Below are 19557 nucleotides of genomic sequence, written 5' to 3'. Positions count from 1 at the left end.
GGTCTGCGCTTACATGGTGCCGAAGAAGGTTCAGATGGAGCTGTATTAGTACGTTTTCTTGATGTAGATGCTAGTGGTTGAAAGGCTTCAAGAAATGAGTTTAGAGCTCTTCCACTTATAACACCTTGTTTATATAGTAGCAGAATCTCTCTAACAGTGTCCATAAATATTCTTCTTCTAATTGTATCGTACCTGTCTGTATTAGCAGCATGGTTTGTAATTTAAGACGGTCTTCTCTTTGTCTTATTATTATATTATTCAATTTTTTCTCTCTTTCTCTTCTTTCTTTTTGCTCTTGTCTTTTCATACAGACTCTTTTGGATTCACTATTCATCTTACCACGTACCCTACTATACGGTACTTCTAAATAATAGACCCCGACGGCCGGCCGTCTTTGGCTCCTGGCGTTGTCCTGGCTTTGACCTTCGCTGTAATTATGCTAGCATACGTACGCGAACTGGGGTTGGGGCACTTAGACTTATGTATAATAGGTCGCAAGTTGTGAGGTGGGCCAGAAACGACGCTCTGTATACTACTCATGCAATTTGTCTATAGCCACCCAACGTACGTACGCTGGATGATAAAGATGTTTTAAAAAAACTTTTTGTTGAATAAATACTTTTTGGTAGTTATACAATGTAGTATATGATAAAAATTGATGTTATATATACGTGGGTAATAGCCGTCCAAAGTACGTACGCTGGATAATAAAGGTGTTTAAAAAAGGTTTTTGTTGAATAAATACTTGGTGTAAGCTTGGCAACTGGATGGAGCACATGGCTTGCCGATTTTGAAATGTTTATTATCTCGAGTGAAATTAAAGATAAAAAACAACAACGAGCATTACTTCTCTGTCAAGCTGGTTCACGCATTCGTGAAGTATTTCGACAGCTCAACGATACAGGCGACGACAGCGAATATGAACTTGCTAAAACCAAATTAACTGAATATTTTGAGCCTCAAAAAAATCGGCGATATGAAGTGTACAAATTTCGCGAAGCCAAACAAGAACAATCAGAAACGTTAGACCAATTTCATACGTGATTGAGGAAATTAGCTGAAACATGTGCTTTTGATGATGTTCACTTTGAGGTGGAACAACAGATAATCAAGGCGGGATCTTCTTCGTGGATACGAAAGAAAGCACTAAGAGATCCCGAGTATAAACTCAGAGATATTTTACTGGACGGCCGAAGAGATGAGCAAAGCACTTATCAAGCACGGGATATCGAGTCAAAGGACAAAAATAACGACATGTTGGCCACCATCCAATCTGAATCGACGCGAAAATGTTATTATTGTAGCGGTCCATACTCACATCAAGGCTACGAAATCATTTATGTAGCTGGGAGAATCAGTTTCAAAGCAATGTAAAGTATAAACTATAGCAAAAGCAAGACATGAATGTCATAGCAACGAAAATGACTCATTACTGTCCATATCAGTAGTAAAGACACCAGTAGAAATGACTCATTTACTGTTCTTACCAGTTGTAAAGACATTAGCCAAAAATGTCTGGTCATGTCATTCACTCCTGAACATGGATACATACTTTAAAGGAGGGTGTTGCCCTAGAAATATATTCCTAATATAAACTTTTTATAGTTTGTACACAATTTCTCTAATGTTCAAATAATGTTTTGGAAAAAAAATAAGAAGAAGTTCCTTGCAAAATGAAATACTAACTGTTACACACAATGCCAGAGCTCTTCAAGATGCCCTGGGAATAAATGACATAGCAGACTCTTTATTTTGGGTAGGAAGCACATATTCATATATTCATGTTCTGTCACATTAAGTTCCTTTGAAATCCATTGTTTTCAACAGATTAAGACATGCAAATATGAATTTGTGCCCCCCCCCCCAATTAACAAGTATCCTGGGCCACTGCTGGGATTTTTTATATATTAGTAAATCTAATAGTCTAAAATCTAGCAGTCGGACAGTTTAAATGTGTCATTTTCACTTCTGTCAATGCTATGGCAATGATATCCTGTTTTTTCTTCTTCAGGTTATTTATAACTTTTACTTTCATTGCCTTTATAGTTTGAACTATAATAAAGTATTATTGAATCAATCATTAAATAAATATTTCCTCCAAAGTAAAGAAAAAACAAACATTGTCACAACAATTAAGGTGTTAGTCCCCAAATCAAGTATGATTGAATCAAATAACAATAACTGCATGTCCATTTCAAACAACTACAATTCTAATAAATAGAAAGTATATTTTGTAAATTTTATGAATCAATAGAAATAAATATAGAAAAGACTTTATTCATACTTGTATAGCAAAGCAAATCTTGTGGGCTTTTCAGCATTTCAAAAAGGGATGTTACATGATCATGGTTGCTGTAAGATCAGTATTTACTCTCATTATACAAGAAAATGACCCAACAAAATTCATTTTAAGGAACTTCACAACTTCTGAATAGCTAGATATTGCAAACTAAACTCATAAATATACTTTGATAGTTCCATACAAGTTTCTTAATAAAAACTGTTCCAGTAAATAAATGACAGTTGAAAACTTAAAAATACAAATGTTTGAATATTGTCAATAATATATTTATACCTTTTATAAATATACAGCTGTTGTTATTTGAACCTTTGTTAAAAGAAATCTACAATACAACTGTTTCTAATCAGCTTTAGTATAAAGAAGACATACCTAAAATGAAAAGAGAAATTGATTTTCATCTTCATTAAAAATGAGCTACAAATTCATTTCCTCTTCTATCTCCTTGTACGTTTTCTCAAAGACAGGAGTATTTTAACTTCTAGCAAAGAAAAGATAAATAGAAGTCCAAATGCTTCAGTTTCAATATCTATAGTTTGTTTATAACCAAATGAAGATTGTTGTATATTATTGCAGTACATATTCAGGTCCAAATGCTTTCGTTTCAATTTTCATCGCTCTTTCTTTAAACTCTTTTGCTTTTTCGTAATCTCCCATATTAATGTAAACCAAACCCAGATTGTTGTACGTTGACGCTATATTAACATGATCAGGTCCAAATGTTTTCGTTTGAATTTCTATCGCTCGTTCACAAAAAACTTTTGCTTTTTCGTACTCTCCCATATCTTTGTAAAATGAACCAAGATTGCTGTACGTTGTCGCAATATTAACATGGTCAGGTCCAAATGCTTTCGCTTCAATTTCTATCGCTCGTTCACAAAAATCTTTTGCTTTTTCGTACTCTCCCATTTCACTGTAAACCAAACCCAGATTGTTGTACGTTGTCGCAATATTAACATGGTCAGGTCCAAATGCTTTCGTTTGAATTTCTATCGCTCGTTCATAAAAATCTTTTGCTTTTTCGTACTCTCCCATATCTTTGTAAAGAGAACCAAGATTGTTGTACGTTGTCGCAATGTTAACATGGTCAGGTCCATATGTTTTCGTTTTAATTTTCATCGCTCGTTCATAAAAATCTTTTGCTTTTTCGTACTCTCCCATATTAATGTAAACCAAACCCAGATTGTTGTACGTTGTCGCAATATTAACATGGTCAGGTCCAAATGTTTTTGTTTGAATTTCTATCGCTCGTTCATAAAAATCTTTTGCTTTTTCGTACTCTCCCATATTATAGTAAACCAAACCCAGATTGTTGTACGTTGTCGCAATATTAACATGGTCAGGTCCAAATGTTTTCGTTTCAATTTCTATCGCTCGTTCATAAAATCTTTTGCTTTTTCGTACTCTCCCATATCATCGTAAACCGAACCCAGATTGTTGTACGTTATCGCAATATTAACATGGTCAGGTCCAAATGTTTTCGTTTGAATTTCTATCGCTCGTTCATAAAAATCTTTTGCTTTTTCGTACTCTCCCATATTATTGTAAACCGAACCCAGATTGTTGTACGTTGTCGCAATATTAACATGGTCAGGTCCAAATGTTTTCGTTTGAATTTCTATCGCTCGTTCATAAAAATCTTTTGCTTTTCGTACTCTCCCATATTTTGTAAACCGAACCCAGATTGTTGTACGTTGTCGCAATATTAACATGGTCAGGTCCAAATGCTTTCGTTTGAATTTCATCGCTCGTTCATAAAATCTTTTGCTTTTTCGTACTCTCCCATATTAATGTAAACCAAACCCAGATTGTTGTACGTTGTCGCATTATTAACATGGTCAGGTCCAAATATTTTCGTTTCAATTTCTATCGCTCGTTCATAAAAATCTTTTGCTTTTTCGTACTCTCCCATATTATAGTAAACGAAACCCAGATTGTTGTACATTGTCGCAATATTAACATGGTCAGGTCCAAATGTTTTCGTTTCAATTTCTATCGCTCGTTCATAAAAATCTTTTGCTTTTTCGTACTCTCCCATATCATCGTAAACCGAACCCAGATTGTTGTACGTTATCGCAATATTAACATGGTCAGGTCCTAATGTTTTCGTTTGAATTTTTATCGCTCGTTCATAAAAATCTTTTGCTTTTTCATATTCTCCATTCTTGCAAAGCAATACACCCAGCTCGTTGTACGAATATGAAACATCAATATGATCAACACCTAACACTTTACTTTGAATTTCTGTTATTTCGTAAAGTACTTTAGTTGCAAGTTTATAGTTGCAAAATATTTTCAAAACATCTACAAAATATTTGGCAACTTTCCAATTTCTTACATCAAGTTTTTGTTTTCTAATGAAAAAAAGGAATGATTTTACGTCGATCAACTTATTTAGGAAATGTTGAAATGACGAATTTGTTATGAATTTAATTAGATGTGGAATTATTTTGATTTCATCTTCTCTGTCTTCAAAATGATTTAGTGCACAAGCAACTTCACAGGCAAGATCAGCTGCAGACTTTTTAGAATTATTTTCGTTTTGTTTACAGCCAAAGGTCTGCGATGAATAATTTATGATGGCTTCGTGTACAACGCTGTGCAGGCGGATGTCGTTGTTTTCCGTTTGAAGGAATAAAGAACAATGCTTTAATTGAAGACAGACATCTTCTGCAGATATTTGTGGATCAATGCTTTTAATAAATTGTATTATAACATCTTGTGGTAAGGGATCGAAAGATATCATCGAGAAAAGTTTAAAAACATGTTCCAACAAGTTGGATTCTTCAGCATTTTTTTGTACTGCTAACATAACAGTTTTCATTCCTAAGTAAGATGTGTTTATTTTTTGAAAATTGGCATCCATCTTCTGTCGCTCTCCTTCATTCAACTTATCAAAATATTGCTCCCACGTGAATGTCGGATTTACACTTTTTACACTACCTACGTAGTAAGCAGCATTTGCCAGAAACAACGGTTGACGATCTAATTTGTCTGATACATCTTTTAAAAATTTTTCATCTTCATTATGAATATCAGAAAAGAAAGATAGAAGTTGTCGACATTCTTCATTGTTCATACCATGACTAACTGAAATGTGTTTATTTCGATTTCCATCTGGTGGTATAGCATCTGTATTTTGGACGGTTACTATAATTTGACCATTTTTCCAACTATGATCACCAACTTGAGGTAATAATGGATAAATTTTATGAAGTTCAACCACGTTATCTACATCAATCCACCATGTTTGCCAAGATTTCAGTTGTTGTGTCAGCAATAATTGAAAATCTTTAATTTTCTCTTCGCTGCTTTTTGCTTCTTTTAGAATATTTTCAATGACAGTTTTATCATTGTTTAATCGTTTATAAAGGTCTACATAAGTTTTCAAAAGAGAGTCGATATCTTTTCCGTCGAGTGTCATCACAAATGTTGTTTTATTTTCCCAGTCAAACGAGTTATACATTTCTTCGCAAATTTGTCTAGCTAATTCAGATTTACCACTGCCAGGATTACCAGAAATATAGTAATATGTCAGTTCATTTTTGTTAGTACTGCGCAAGTTGTTGAGATCTGTTGTGATTTGATTAAGTAACTCTGTACGTTTAACCACATCGTGATTTGGTTTGCAAGGAAGTACTTGAAAAGAATTAAATGTGTTTCGTTGACATTTAATTTCATTAATTTCAGTGAATGAAAATGCTAGATCTTTAAATGACTTTTCAATATCACAAAGCATTTTGTCAAATTCGGTATCAGTTACTCTTCCTGGATTATCATGGGTAAATTTGTTTCTTACAATACGAAGTGTATCAACTGCAGATCTAGTTGTTGTTCCGAGTTTTGTTCCAATCGAGTTGGAAAACAATATCGCTGCAAATAATGTTGTACAATCCCATTTACTGGTGTCACCATCTTGAAATTTTAACAGAACATGTTTTTCAGGAGGTCTCCTTTTTGAAATTTCAATATTGAACAACTTCTGACCACTAACGTTTGTATTATCCCATTCTCCATGGGATATATTGTAGTGAGTGTTCCATTCTTGGATAAAAAGATCCACAAGTTTCTTTTCAACATCTTTAAGTATTTCTTGCAGGTAGAAGTTATTAATTTTTTCTCTTGACTGCATCTAAGTGTCATAAAGTTAGTAATATCAACATAAATTGGTTCTTTAATTAGAGTTTATACAAAACTAAAATTGTTGAAGATCAAACATAGCTACGTAATGTTACAGTTTTACTTGTACGTGTAAATGAATATCGAGGGTGGCAGCTGAAAACAACGCAATTGGACATTTTAGTTTTCCTGCATTTAGGCATTTGGCTACATTTTGGTACTGGCGTCGCCAGGAATTTGCGAGTGGAAAGGCACAAAATTTGTACCACGTCAGTCGCTAGCTAAATGGCCTTAAAAATTTTTTCTTCACTGGAAAATTTTTGAAATATTTATCACAACATGATTGGTTTCAATTTTTTAACTTCCCAGTTAAACTTTGGCGGATTTGTACATTCTTTGTGTTATAACGTTACGTAGATTGATTATTGATTTTAATGAAATGTTTTCATATTGTAATTTTTCCAGAATTGCAGTATTTTTATGAGCCTTACTCTTAGTCATTGCTATATTTGTATTTTTGTGTCTACAAGTTTGAGTCTACGAGTATACTTGTCCACGATCTCATACAAGTTCTATGATATGGTGTAATGTCGTTCATGACATGCATCACAATATTACTATATTACTTGTTCTTCCTTGCCTACTAGAGACTTGAATTATTTTAGAATTATTTTTTTTTTTTTTTTATTTTTAAAGAATTAAAATCTTCACCACTCGGCTAACAGCCCAGAAAGGTTAAATGCAACGCAAGCTAGTCTACACAGCTAATAGAATGCTTCCTTTTACAGTAAAGTTGTGTGAATTCCGTAAGAGCTACATTAATGCCATGTCCTTCTTTTTCAATTTCGAATGATGCATATAAAGACTCTTATCTAAAATTCAAATGGTGGGCATTTGGGAGCCACAGCCAATTTGAAGGGGGGCACGTGATCCCTCCCCAGGCCCCTCTTTAGCGACGCCACTTCATCCTGGAATGAAAATGGAGGTACTCAGTTATATTATCACTTAGGAAGGTTTTTAACAATTTGTCTAACTGACCCACCAAGTTTGTGCAGGCAGTCTACTTGAATAAAATGACTACTTAGTCAGCTGTACAATAGAAATATAATTTAAGCAGAGTGTTCTGTAATTTATCCTTTGCATTTAAAAAAATTTCCTATTTCTTGTAAAAGATCTGATATCCTCCTACAATTAATTGTAAAGACAGCCATAAGATTGATAAGAAGTTAATCTTCCTTCCAATAAAAAAAACATGTAAAACATAGGACATGTCACGTTTGATGGAAAAAAGAAAAATTTCGTTCTTTATGTGTAGAATGCAGATTGAGAATGTGTCCAGGCGTACTTTTAAAAAATTAATCAATTACACACTGTGAAATATTGTGGTATATTCAGCCATTACTGTTTGATAATATTCTGTATGTAATCGACATCTGAATTTCATGGAAATGCCAAAAAATGTACAATTTACTTATTGTGTTTCTTTGGATGCATTTCAAGTTTCTTAAAACATGCCTGACACTTGAAATGTCTTGGAAAATATAGAAAATGACTAAAAAAATCAAAGAATTTCTCTTACATCTACACCAACAAAACAGTACCACGTGTCCCTTCCTCACAATGAAAATTTGTTGTGACATAGGCTTATTTGAGAGGGAGCACAGGACCCCAAAGGTTTGAGTAACCGTCGGGCATTTGAGCGACTCCATATGTCGTTTGCATAAACAATCAAAAAAAGCTAAAAAGACGTCAATGGAATTAAGTTATAAGGAAGAAATGGAGCATGAAAGAAAAGATTTAAGTAAAGGAAGTTAGCTCACCTGCCATCTACATACACTCCCATGCACACAGATTAAAATTAGTAACCCAGAAATCACTCTGATATGTTGAACCATTGCATTTTAAAAGAAAGCAACCAGTCACATACCCTTTTTGGTGATGCACATTGTATAACAGCAATCCAAAGCTCACACTCAAATCCCAATATGAAACCAGGTGTTTGTGTGTTACAAATCCGTCAATGCAGTTATTCGACACGTCAAGAGTATTACCAAAGCATTGGTTTAGTTACCAAATCATAAGGATCCATAAACATCACCGCCCGCAAATTTATAATTCGATACTGTTTAAGGTTTCGTATTCGTCTTCTGTTTTGTTATTCTAAAAATAAAATTGTGAAAATGTTAGTGTCTTAAACATATATTTACAAAGTAGCACTATGGATGTTATGCTCGTAAAACAAAACACAGAACAGTTATTTCTCTTCAATGTTATCGTAACGACAAAAACTTTGATGGTGTCTGACAAATGGCGGAAAACACTGGCAACCAAATAAAGGGTGTTATCAAGAGACACGAAATTTTCATTCAAATAAGCAACTGCACCAAGAATTTACCATTCTACAAGACGCCTCCTAGCTTTAGTTGGTGGGTCATATAAGGGCCAATATAATTATCATAGTACGTCAGCCATTGCTTATCATCGAGTGAACTCTTATTTTGTTGCTTCAGAAATAGTTGTTGGGAAATCAAAAGGAAGGCTTACTTTGGTGTACAAAGATATCTTGTTTATCATTGGTGACGTAGTGTTAAATGACAGCCTAGCAGAATTTTTCCCAAAGTTCACATTTTTTCTGACTTTCCATGATGCGTGAGTGTTAATGCCTACACAAACCAAAGTTCACATTTTTTCTGACTTTCCATGATGCGTGAGTGTTAATGCCAACACCAACCAAAGTTCACATTTTTTCTGACTTTCCATGATGCGTGAGTGTTAATGCCTACACCAACCAAAGTTCACATTTTTCTGACTTTCCATGATGCGTGAGTGTTAATGCCAACACCAACCAAAGTTCACATTTTTCTGACTTTCCATGATGCGTGAGTGTTAATGCCTACACCAACCAAAGTTCACATTTTTCTGACTTTCCATGATGCGTGAGTGTTAATGCCTACACCAACCAAAGTTCACATTTTTCTGACTTTCCATGATGCGTGAGTGTTAATGCCTACACCAACCAAAGTTCACACTTTTTCTGACTTTCCATGATGCGTGAGTGTTAATGCCTACACCAACCAAAGTTCACATTTTTCTGACTTTCCATGATGCGTGAGTGTTAATGCCTACACCAACCAAAGTTCACACTTTTCTGACTTTCCATGATGCGTGAGTGTTAATGCCTACACCAACCAAAGTTCACACTTTTCTGACTTTCCATGATGCGTGAGTGTTAATGCCTACACCAACCAAAGTTCACACTTTTTCTGACTTTCCATGATGCGTGAGTGTTAATGCCAACACCAACCAAAGTTCACATTTTTCTGACTTTCCATGATGCGTGAGTGTTAATGCCTACACCAACCAAAGTTCACACTTTTTCTGACTTTCCATGATGCGTGAGTGTTAATGCCAACACCAACCAAAGTTCACACTTTTTCTGACTTTCCATGATGCGTGAGTGTTAATGCCTACACCAACCTAAGTTCACATTTTTTCTGACTTTCCATGATGCGTGAGTGTTAATGCCCACACAACCAAAGTTCACACTTTTCTGACTTTCCATGATGGGTGAGTGTTAATGCCCACACAACCAAAGTTCACATTTTTTCTGACTTTCCATGATGCGTGAGTGTTAATGCCTACACCAACCAAAGTTCACATTTTTCTGACTTTCCATGATGCGTGAGTGTTAATGCCTACACCAACCAAAGTTCACACTTTTTCTGACTTTCCATGATGCGTGAGTGTTAATGCCTACACCAACCTAAGTTCACATTTTTTCTGACTTTCCATGATGCGTGAGTGTTAATGCCCACACCAACCAAAGTTCACACTTTTTCTGACTTTCCATGATGCGTGAGTGTTAATGCCCACACAACCAAAGTTCACATTTTTTCTGACTTTCCATGATGCGTGAGTGTTAATGCCTACACCAACCTAAGTTCACATTTTTTCTGACTTTCCATGATGCGTGAGTGTTAATGCCCACACCAACCAAAGTTCACATTTTTTCTGACTTTCCATGATGGGTGAGTGTTAATGCCCACACAACCAAAGTTCACATTTTTTCTGACTTTCCATGATGCGTGAGTGTTAATGCCTACACCAACCAAAGTTCACATTTTTCTGACTTTCCATGATGCGTGAGTGTTAATGCCTACACCAACCAAAGTTCACACTTTTTCTGACTTTCCATGATGCGTGAGTGTTAATGCCTACACCAACAAAGTTCACATTTTTCTGACTTTCCATGATGCGTGAGTGTTAATGCCCACACCAACCAAAGTTCACATTTTTCTGACTTTCCATGATGCGTGAGTGTTAATGCCTACACCAACCAAAGTTCACATTTTTTCTGACTTTCCATGATGCGTGAGTGTTAATGCCTACACCAACCAAAGTTCACATTTTTTCTGACTTTCCATGATGGGTGAGTGTTAATGCCCACACAACCAAAGTTCACATTTTTTCTGACTTTCCATGATGCGTGAGTGTTAATGCCTACACCAACCAAAGTTCACATTTTTCTGACTTTCCATGATGCGTGAGTGTTAATGCCTACACCAACCAAAGTTCACACTTTTCTGACTTTCCATGATGCGTGAGTGTTAATGCCCACACCAACCAAAGTTCACATTTTTCTGACTTTCCATGATGCGTGAGTGTTAATGCCTACACCAACCAAAGTTCACATTTTTTCTGACTTTCCATGATGCGTGAGTGTTAATGCCCACACCAACCAAAGTTCACACTTTTTCTGACTTTCCATGATGCGTGAGTGTTAATGCCCACACCAACCAAAGTTCACATTTTTCTGACTTTCCATGATGCGTGAGTGTTAATGCCTACACCAACCAAAGTTCACATTTTTTCTGACTTTCCATGATGCGTGAGTGTTAATGCCTACACCAACAAAAGTTCACATTTTTTCTGACTTTCCATGATGCGTGAGTGTTAATGCCTACACCAACCAAAGTTCACATTTTTTATGACTTTCCATGATGCGTGAGTGTTAATGCCTACACCAACCAAAGTTCACATTTTTCTGACTTTCCATGATGCGTGAGTGTTAATGCCTACACCAACCAAAGTTCACATTTTTCTGACTTTCCATGATGCGTGAGTGTTAATGCCTACACCAACCAAAGTTCACATTTTTTCTGACTTTCCATGATGCGTGAGTGTTAATGCCTACACCAACCAAAGTTCACACTTTTCTGACTTTCCATGATGCGTGAGTGTTAATGCCCACACCAACCAAAGTTCACATTTTTCTGACTTTCCATGATGCGTGAGTGTTAATGCCTACACCAACCAAAGTTCACATTTTTCTGACTTTCCATGATGCGTGAGTGTTAATGCCTACACCAACCAAAGTTCACACTTTTCTGACTTTCCATGATGCGTGAGTGTTAATGCCTACACCAACCAAAGTTCACACTTTTTCTGACTTTCCATGATGCGTGAGTGTTAATGCCTACACCAACCAAAGTTCACACTTTTCTGACTTTCCATGATGCGTGAGTGTTAATGCCCACACCAACCAAAGTTCACACTTTTTCTGACTTTCCATGATGCGTGAGTGTTAATGCCTACACCAACCAAAGTTCACACTTTTTCTGACTTTCCATGATGCGTGAGTGTTAATGCCTACACCAACCAAAGTTCACACTTTTCTGACTTTCCATGATGCGTGAGTGTTAATGCCTACACCAACCAAAGTTCACACTTTTTCTGACTTTCCATGATGCGTGAGTGTTAATGCCTACACCAACCAAAGTTCACATTTTTCTGACTTTCCATGATGCGTGAGTGTTAATGCCTACACCAACCAAAGTTCACATTTTTCTGACTTTCCATGATGCGTGAGTGTTAATGCCTACACCAACCAAAGTTCACATTTTTCTGACTTTCCATGATGCGTGAGTGTTAATGCCCACACCAACCAAAGTTCACATTTTTTATGACTTTCCATGATGCGTGAGTGTTAATGCCTACACCAACCAAAGTTCACATTTTTTCTGACTTTCCATGATGCGTGAGTGTTAATGCCTACACCAACCAAAGTTCACATTTTTTCTGACTTTCCATGATGCGTGAGTGTTAATGCCTACACCAACCTAAGTTCACATTTTTTCTGACTTTCCATGATGCGTGAGTGTTAATGCCTACACCAACCTAAGTTCACATTTTTTCTGACTTTCCATGATGCGTGAGTGTTAATGCCTACACCAACCTAAGTTCACATTTTTTATGACTTTCCATGATGCGTGAGTGTTAATGCCTACACCAACCAAAGTTCACATTTTTTATGACTTTCCATGATGCGTGAGTGTTAATGCCTACACCAACCTAAGTTCACATTTTTTCTGACTTTCCATGATGCGTGAGTGTCAATGTCTACACCAACCAAAGTTCACATTTTTCTGACTTTCCATGATGCGTGAGTGTTAATGCCCACACCAACCAAAGTTCACATTTTTTATGACTTTCCATGATGCGTGAGTGTCAATGTCTACACCAACCAAAGTTCACATTTTTTCTGACTTTCCATGATGCGTGAGTGTTAATGCCTACACCAACCAAAGTTCACATTTTTTATGACTTTCCATGATGCGTGAGTGTTAATGCCTACACCAACCAAAGTTCACATTTTTTATGACTTTCCATGATGCGTGAGTGTTAATGCCTACACCAACCTAAGTTCACATTTTTTCTGACTTTCCATGATGCGTGAGTGTTAATGCCTACACCAACCAAAGTTCACATTTTTTATGACTTTCCATGATGCGTGAGTGTTAATGCCTACACCAACCTAAGTTCACATTTTTTCTGACTTTCCATGATGCGTGAGTGTTAATGCCTACACCAACCAAAGTTCACATTTTTCTGACTTTCCATGATGCGTGAGTGTTAATGCCTACACCAACCAAAGTTCACATTTTTTATGACTTTCCATGATGCGTGAGTGTTAATGCCTACACCAACCAAAGTTCACATTTTTCTGACTTTCCATGATGCGTGAGTGTTAATGCCTACACCAACCAAAGTTCACATTTTTCTGACTTTCCATGATGCGTGAGTGTTAATGCCTACACCAACCAAAGTTCACATTTTTCTGACTTTCCATGATGCGTGAGTGTTAATGCCTACACCAACCTAAGTTCACATTTTTTCTGACTTTCCATGATGCGTGAGTGTTAATGCCTACACCAACCTAAGTTCACATTTTTTATGACTTTCCATGATGCGTGAGTGTTAATGCCAACACCAACCAAAGTTCACATTTTTCTGACTTTCCATGATGCGTGAGTGTTAATGCCTACACCAACCTAAGTTCACATTTTTTATGACTTTCCATGATGCGTGAGTGTTAATGCCAACACCAACCAAAGTTCACATTTTTTATGACTTTCCATGATGCGTGAGTGTTAATGCCTACACCAACCAAAGTTCCCATTTTTTATGACTTTCCATGATGCGTGAGTGTTAATGCCTACACCAACCAAAGTTCACATTTTTTATGACTTTCCATGATGCGTGAGTGTTAATGCCAACACCAACCAAAGTTCACATTTTTTCTGACTTTCCATGATGCGTGAGTGTTAATGCCTACACCAACCTAAGTTCACATTTTTTATGACTTTCCATGATGCGTGAGTGTTAATGCCAACACCAACCAAAGTTCACATTTTTTCTGACTTTCCATGATGCGTGAGTGTTAATGCCTACACCAACCAAAGTTCACATTTTTTATGACTTTCCATGATGCGTGAGTGTTAATGCCAACACCAACCAAAGTTCACATTTTTTATGACTTTCCATGATGCGTGAGTGTTAATGCCTACACCAACCAAAGTTCACATTTTTTATGACTTTCCATGATGCGTGAGTGTTAATGCCTACACCAACCAAAGTTCACATTTTTTCTGACTTTCCATGATGCGTGAGTGTTAATGCCTACACCAACCAAAGTTCACATTTTTATGACTTTCCATGATGCGTGAGTGTTAATGCCTACACCAACCAAAGTTCACATTTTTTCTGACTTTCCATGATGCGTGAGTGTTAATGCCTACACCAACCTAAGTTCACATTTTTTCTGACTTTCCATGATGCGTGAGTGTTAATGCCTACACCAACCAAAGTTCACATTTTTTCTGACTTTCCATGATGCGTGAGTGTTAATGCCTACACCAACCAAAGTTCACATTTTTATGACTTTCCATGATGCGTGAGTGTTAATGCCTACACCAACCTAAGTTCACATTTTTTCTGACTTTCCATGATGCGTGAGTGTTAATGCCTACACCAACCAAAGTTCACATTTTTCTGACTTTCCATGATGCGTGAGTGTTAATGCCTACACCAACCAAAGTTCACATTTTTTCTGACTTTCCATGATGCGTGAGTGTTAATGCCTACACCAACCAAAGTTCACATTTTTTATGACTTTCCATGATGCGTGAGTGTTAATGCCTACACCAACCAAAGTTCACATTTTTTCTGACTTTCCATGATGCGTGAGTGTTAATGCCTACACCAACCTAAGTTCACATTTTTTCTGACTTTCCATGATGCGTGAGTGTGAAGGCCCACACTAACCTAAGTTCACATTTTTTCTGACTTTCCATGATGCGTGAGTGTGAAGGCCCACACTAACCAAACAGAAGAAGAAACACATGCAACTTGAAATGATAACGACCAATTTGCCTTAGGAATCATTGATTCTATTAGCATCTACCTGCAGAGATCCCACAAGATACTACGCATGCCCACTTTGGTCATTCTCTACCTTGCTCACCGCCATTACAGATGGTGTGTTTGGTCATATACGAATAATCCATAAAATAATTTGCCATCTGGCTGTGTAGAACGAAAAAAAGTTTTAAAAAACAATACAGGACAAAACACCTACATAACCACTGAGTTTGGGCGGCAAACTCTTTTTCTGTGGTTAGATAATCTATTCAACAACAAATGGCAAAGTCAGCGAAGCAATTGAGCAAGCAGACGACTTGACGCTCTTGCATAACAATCCTAATCCGACGCTGTCGGGCTTATTAGAAAACGTGAATGTAGACGATGAGCCACAACAGAGACAGTCTGTCTACAAGGGAAAATGAGCAAATCTGGCGGGGGCGGGTATAAACACCCTGCCAAAGGCAACAACAACAATGTCCTAGAAAAAGGAAATGACGATAGAACTTCTTTGGATGACCTTAACAGGAAAGTCGATCAACTTTTGCTCCAGTCGTAAGAGAGCTTAAGCAGGCTTATGATGCCGCACGCCAAATGAACGATGGTGATGTTATGTCTGAAGGGGAAACTGATGACGAACACTAAACCAACGGGCTGCTGCTGTAGTTGCAGGTACAGCTCCAGCTCTAGCAAAGCAAAGCGATGCTTTGGTAGATGAGCTGATTCACGAAGTGACTGAGAATGAGCCGACAGACCAACCATTGCCAACTAAAATTTCTAAAATCCTGACCAGCATTTTACCCATTGGACTAAACGAGCAAACATTATCAAAACCGAAGGAAGGGGTAAAACGATCCGAAAACTGTGACCTGTTAAAAGTTGCAAAGGTGAACCCAGAAATTTGGGACATTGCTAGGAAATCCACACGTAGCATGGATGCACGTCTACAAAAATTACATGCAAGAAGCCTTAATAAAGGGCCTCATTCCGATTTCCCGAATTGCGGAAACGATTATTACCTCTCTTGTCACAAACCCTAAAAAGCCTGCACCGACACCAGGACACTAGAGGTTATCTGGGATGGTTTGTCCACATCAATTCTGCTTCTCGCTTCAGCTAATCATGATCTGAACATGTGCCGCAGAGACTTCAAAGTTGACCTTGATGAAAATTACAAGGCAATCTGTAGTAACAAAGAACTTGTTGCTGCAGAACTGTTTGGTGATGATTTAAAGGAACGCCTGAAAACAGTAAAAGAAAGCAAAAGCCTGCACAGCAACTGACAAGCCAAAAACGGAAACGCAACGATCAACGGTCGACCAGCTCATATAATTCCAATGTGCCTTTTTTATTCCAGCGTCGGGGCGGTCATTTACAAAGCCTACCCCAACGACGCAACTATTATCAAAACCAACCCAAGAGGAAACTCGAGACAGGGGAAAAACACTAAGAAAGCAGTGACTCCTACTCTTGACAGTGTAAGTTTTAGTAAACGTGAGTGTAGTACTTCTATCGTATCTTGGGGAAACAATGATTGTAGTATAGCTGCAGGCCGGATACAACAATTTATTGGGAAGTGGAGGGAGCTAACTCAGGATCCTTCCATTTTATCAGCTGTAAGCGGATACAAGATTAATTTTCTTATAGCCCCAGTCCAGCTGAAACAACCCCACTCTATAAAAATGAACAGGGCGAGTTTTTTTCCAATATCTTTCTTGGAGCAAAGAAAGATGGACCTTTACAATGATATTAAGCAAAAAAGATTTCAACACATTTGTAACATATCACCACTTTAAAATGGAATCTATCCATATTTGTACTCAAATCATGCGACCTGGGTGCTACATGGCATCCGTTGACCTTAGAGATGCCTATTACTCAATACCAATACACATGGAGCATCACAAATACTTAAAAGTTATGTGCAAAGGTTATCTATACCAATTCACATGCCTTGCTCAAGTAATATCTTCTGCTCCACGTTTATTTACAAAGATACTCAAGCCTGTTTATTCTAAGCAGAGGGAGCTTGGGCACGTTTCTAGCGGTAAAATTGATGACTCTTTTTTGACTCAAGGGATGGGGCGCAAGTATTAACAAACAGTCCACCTGAGGCGAATCGTCAATCGCCGACAAAGACTCCCACATTAATTGTCTGGAATTAGTTGCTCATTAATTGTCTAGTCCACACCCGCATTAAAGTAATGACTGACATTACCACTGCCCTTGCATATATTTACACATAGGAAGGGGGGGCTACCACTCTCACCATTGCGATAAAATTGCAAGAGAAATATGGGCGTGTTGCAGAATCAGGGACATATGGCTAACTGTCAGCTATATCCCTGGGAAACTTAATGTGGTGGTTGACAAAGCTTCCAGAACATTTGATGATTCCAAAGAATGGAAGCTTGATGCTGAATCATTTCGTGAAATAACAGCATATTTTGGGACCCCAGAAGTTGACATGTTTCCTTCTAGACTAAACTATCAACTTAAACCCTATGTCTTGTGGCACCCAGATCCACAGGTGTGGACTATTGACGCTTTTTGCATTGATTGGAGTAAATTGTTTCTTTATGCTTTTCCACCTTTTAGTGTTATGTCACAAGTTTTACAAAAAATAGAAACGGCCCAGGCACGGACAATTCTCATCGCGCCGAATTGGCCAACTCAATCCTGGTATCCGAGGCTGACAAGATTAATGATTCACCGACCCATTCTCCTACCCAAAAACAAAAGCAACATGAGCTTACCATCCAAGCAAACAAAAGAACATCCACTCAAAGGGAGACTGAGACTGATAGCTTGTCTCTTATCCGGAGATCATTTTCAAGTAAGGGCATTTCACCACAAGCTCAAGCAACAAGACTTAATTCCTTGCGGCCAAGAGCACAAAAACAATATGAAGTTACTTTAGCAAATGGCAACTCTATCTTAACAAACGGAATGCAGATCCCCTTCATCCAACTTTACAGGTAGTTCTAGACTTTCTACAGCACCTATTTAACAAAGGGATGAGTTACAGTTGCATAAACACTGTTCGAAGTATGTTATCTTCATTCGTTATTACCGAAGTGAATTCTACGATTGGTACACATTATAAGGTTCAGAGATTTATAAAGGGAGTGTTCCAATCTAGACCAGCACTACCAAGATATCACGTGACCTGGGACACCTCCATTAATTTAGAGTATATAAAGACATATCCCGCAGTAGAAGACTTAACCCTACAACAGCTTACTCATAAGTTGGTAATGCTCTGTGCATTAGTCACATGGCAGGGTGCCCCATTACTCCACCTCATGAACCTCTTAACTGCAAAGAAGGAAGAGGACTTATACACCTTCTATCTCGACCAACTTGTCAAACACGCATGGACTAACACGCATTCAACCTACTTCAGTGATACCAAAGCTCCCTGCCGATCACCAACTTTGTGTTGCCTCAGTCATGGAAGAATATATTAAACGTACTGCTCCCATTTGGGTTCAGGAAAATCAACTGTTTCTTAGCAGAATTCGACACTTTCATAAAGTATCAAAGTCATCTATATCTCGTTGGATAAAGGTTGTCATGCAAACTGCAGGACTTGATATAGAAACGTTCAAACCACATAGTACACGAGCCGCAGCCACCAGTAAAGCGAAGCAATGTGATGTTTCAATAAACTCTATACTGAAAGGTGCAAGTTGGAAGACTGATTGCGTTTTTCATCGGTTTTACAATAAGAACGTTGTGTCTCAATGTGACGATGTGGAGTTTGGGAATGCCATTCTTTCAGCGTCCGAATAAGGCAGGTATTGGATGAGAATTCTCTTTAGTTGAACTTGGCAGGGAGTTCAGAACAAATATACTTGCATGGATAGTGCAAGAGAAGGAAATATTTCAATTCATATTTGTTACTATTTCTGGGTATGTTTGACACATCTCCAATTAAAATAAGTTTATAACTTAATGTCGTATTTGCGTGTAGGCATGAAGTGTGTCCACATGACTTTCAAATCTCGTGGGATCTCTGTGGTAGATGCTAATAGAATTAGGAAATTGAGCGAGACTTAACTGAAGTTGAATTTCGGTTGGGGTTGTGATTCTATTAGCATCTACAGAGAAGAGATTACACGCCCATCCATCATGTTACTGCCTCCCTGCATATCGTTCATATGCACATTTAGGCGGTTCATGTGGCCACTATCTTTGAAATATGACCAATGTGCGCATGCGTAGTATCTCGTTTAATCTCTGCTCTGTAGATGCTAATAGAATCCTAATCGAACTTCAACTGCAGTTAAGTCTCGTTCGATTTCCTAATTCTGTGTCAATATTAATGAATTTTATGTTGACGTCAATTAAAATCCATCAAAGATAATTGTTTTCTGTTGATCATACATAAGATTTTTAGCAAGAGAATCCAATAAGAAATAAAAAAAATGTCTTGC

The 19557-nt window shown here is 37.4% G+C and overlaps 1 protein-coding gene and 1 pseudogene across 1 annotated transcript in view; one reads left to right on the top strand and one right to left on the bottom strand.

Annotated features, from left to right (window-relative positions):
* LOC124442023 overlaps positions 1 to 19557 on the top strand; it is a 103332-nt pseudogene that overhangs the window by 7396 nt on the left and 76379 nt on the right.
* LOC124442019 overlaps positions 5740 to 19557 on the bottom strand; it is a 76899-nt gene continuing 63081 nt past the window's right edge. The window contains exons 4-5 of the transcript XR_006947064.1: positions 8346 to 8578; positions 5740 to 6431 (exon numbers count right to left, since the gene is read on the bottom strand). The gene's annotated coding sequence lies outside the window, so the exon portion shown is untranslated. The remainder of the gene's footprint in view (positions 6432 to 8345; positions 8579 to 19557) is intronic.

This window comes from Xenia sp. Carnegie-2017, unplaced genomic scaffold (genome assembly GCF_021976095.1).
Source record: "Xenia sp. Carnegie-2017 unplaced genomic scaffold, XeniaSp_v1 HiC_scaffold_20, whole genome shotgun sequence".
NCBI classification, from domain to species: Eukaryota; Metazoa; Cnidaria; class Anthozoa; order Malacalcyonacea; family Xeniidae; genus Xenia; species Xenia sp. Carnegie-2017.
This window is presented reverse-complemented; position numbering and strand designations above follow the sequence as displayed.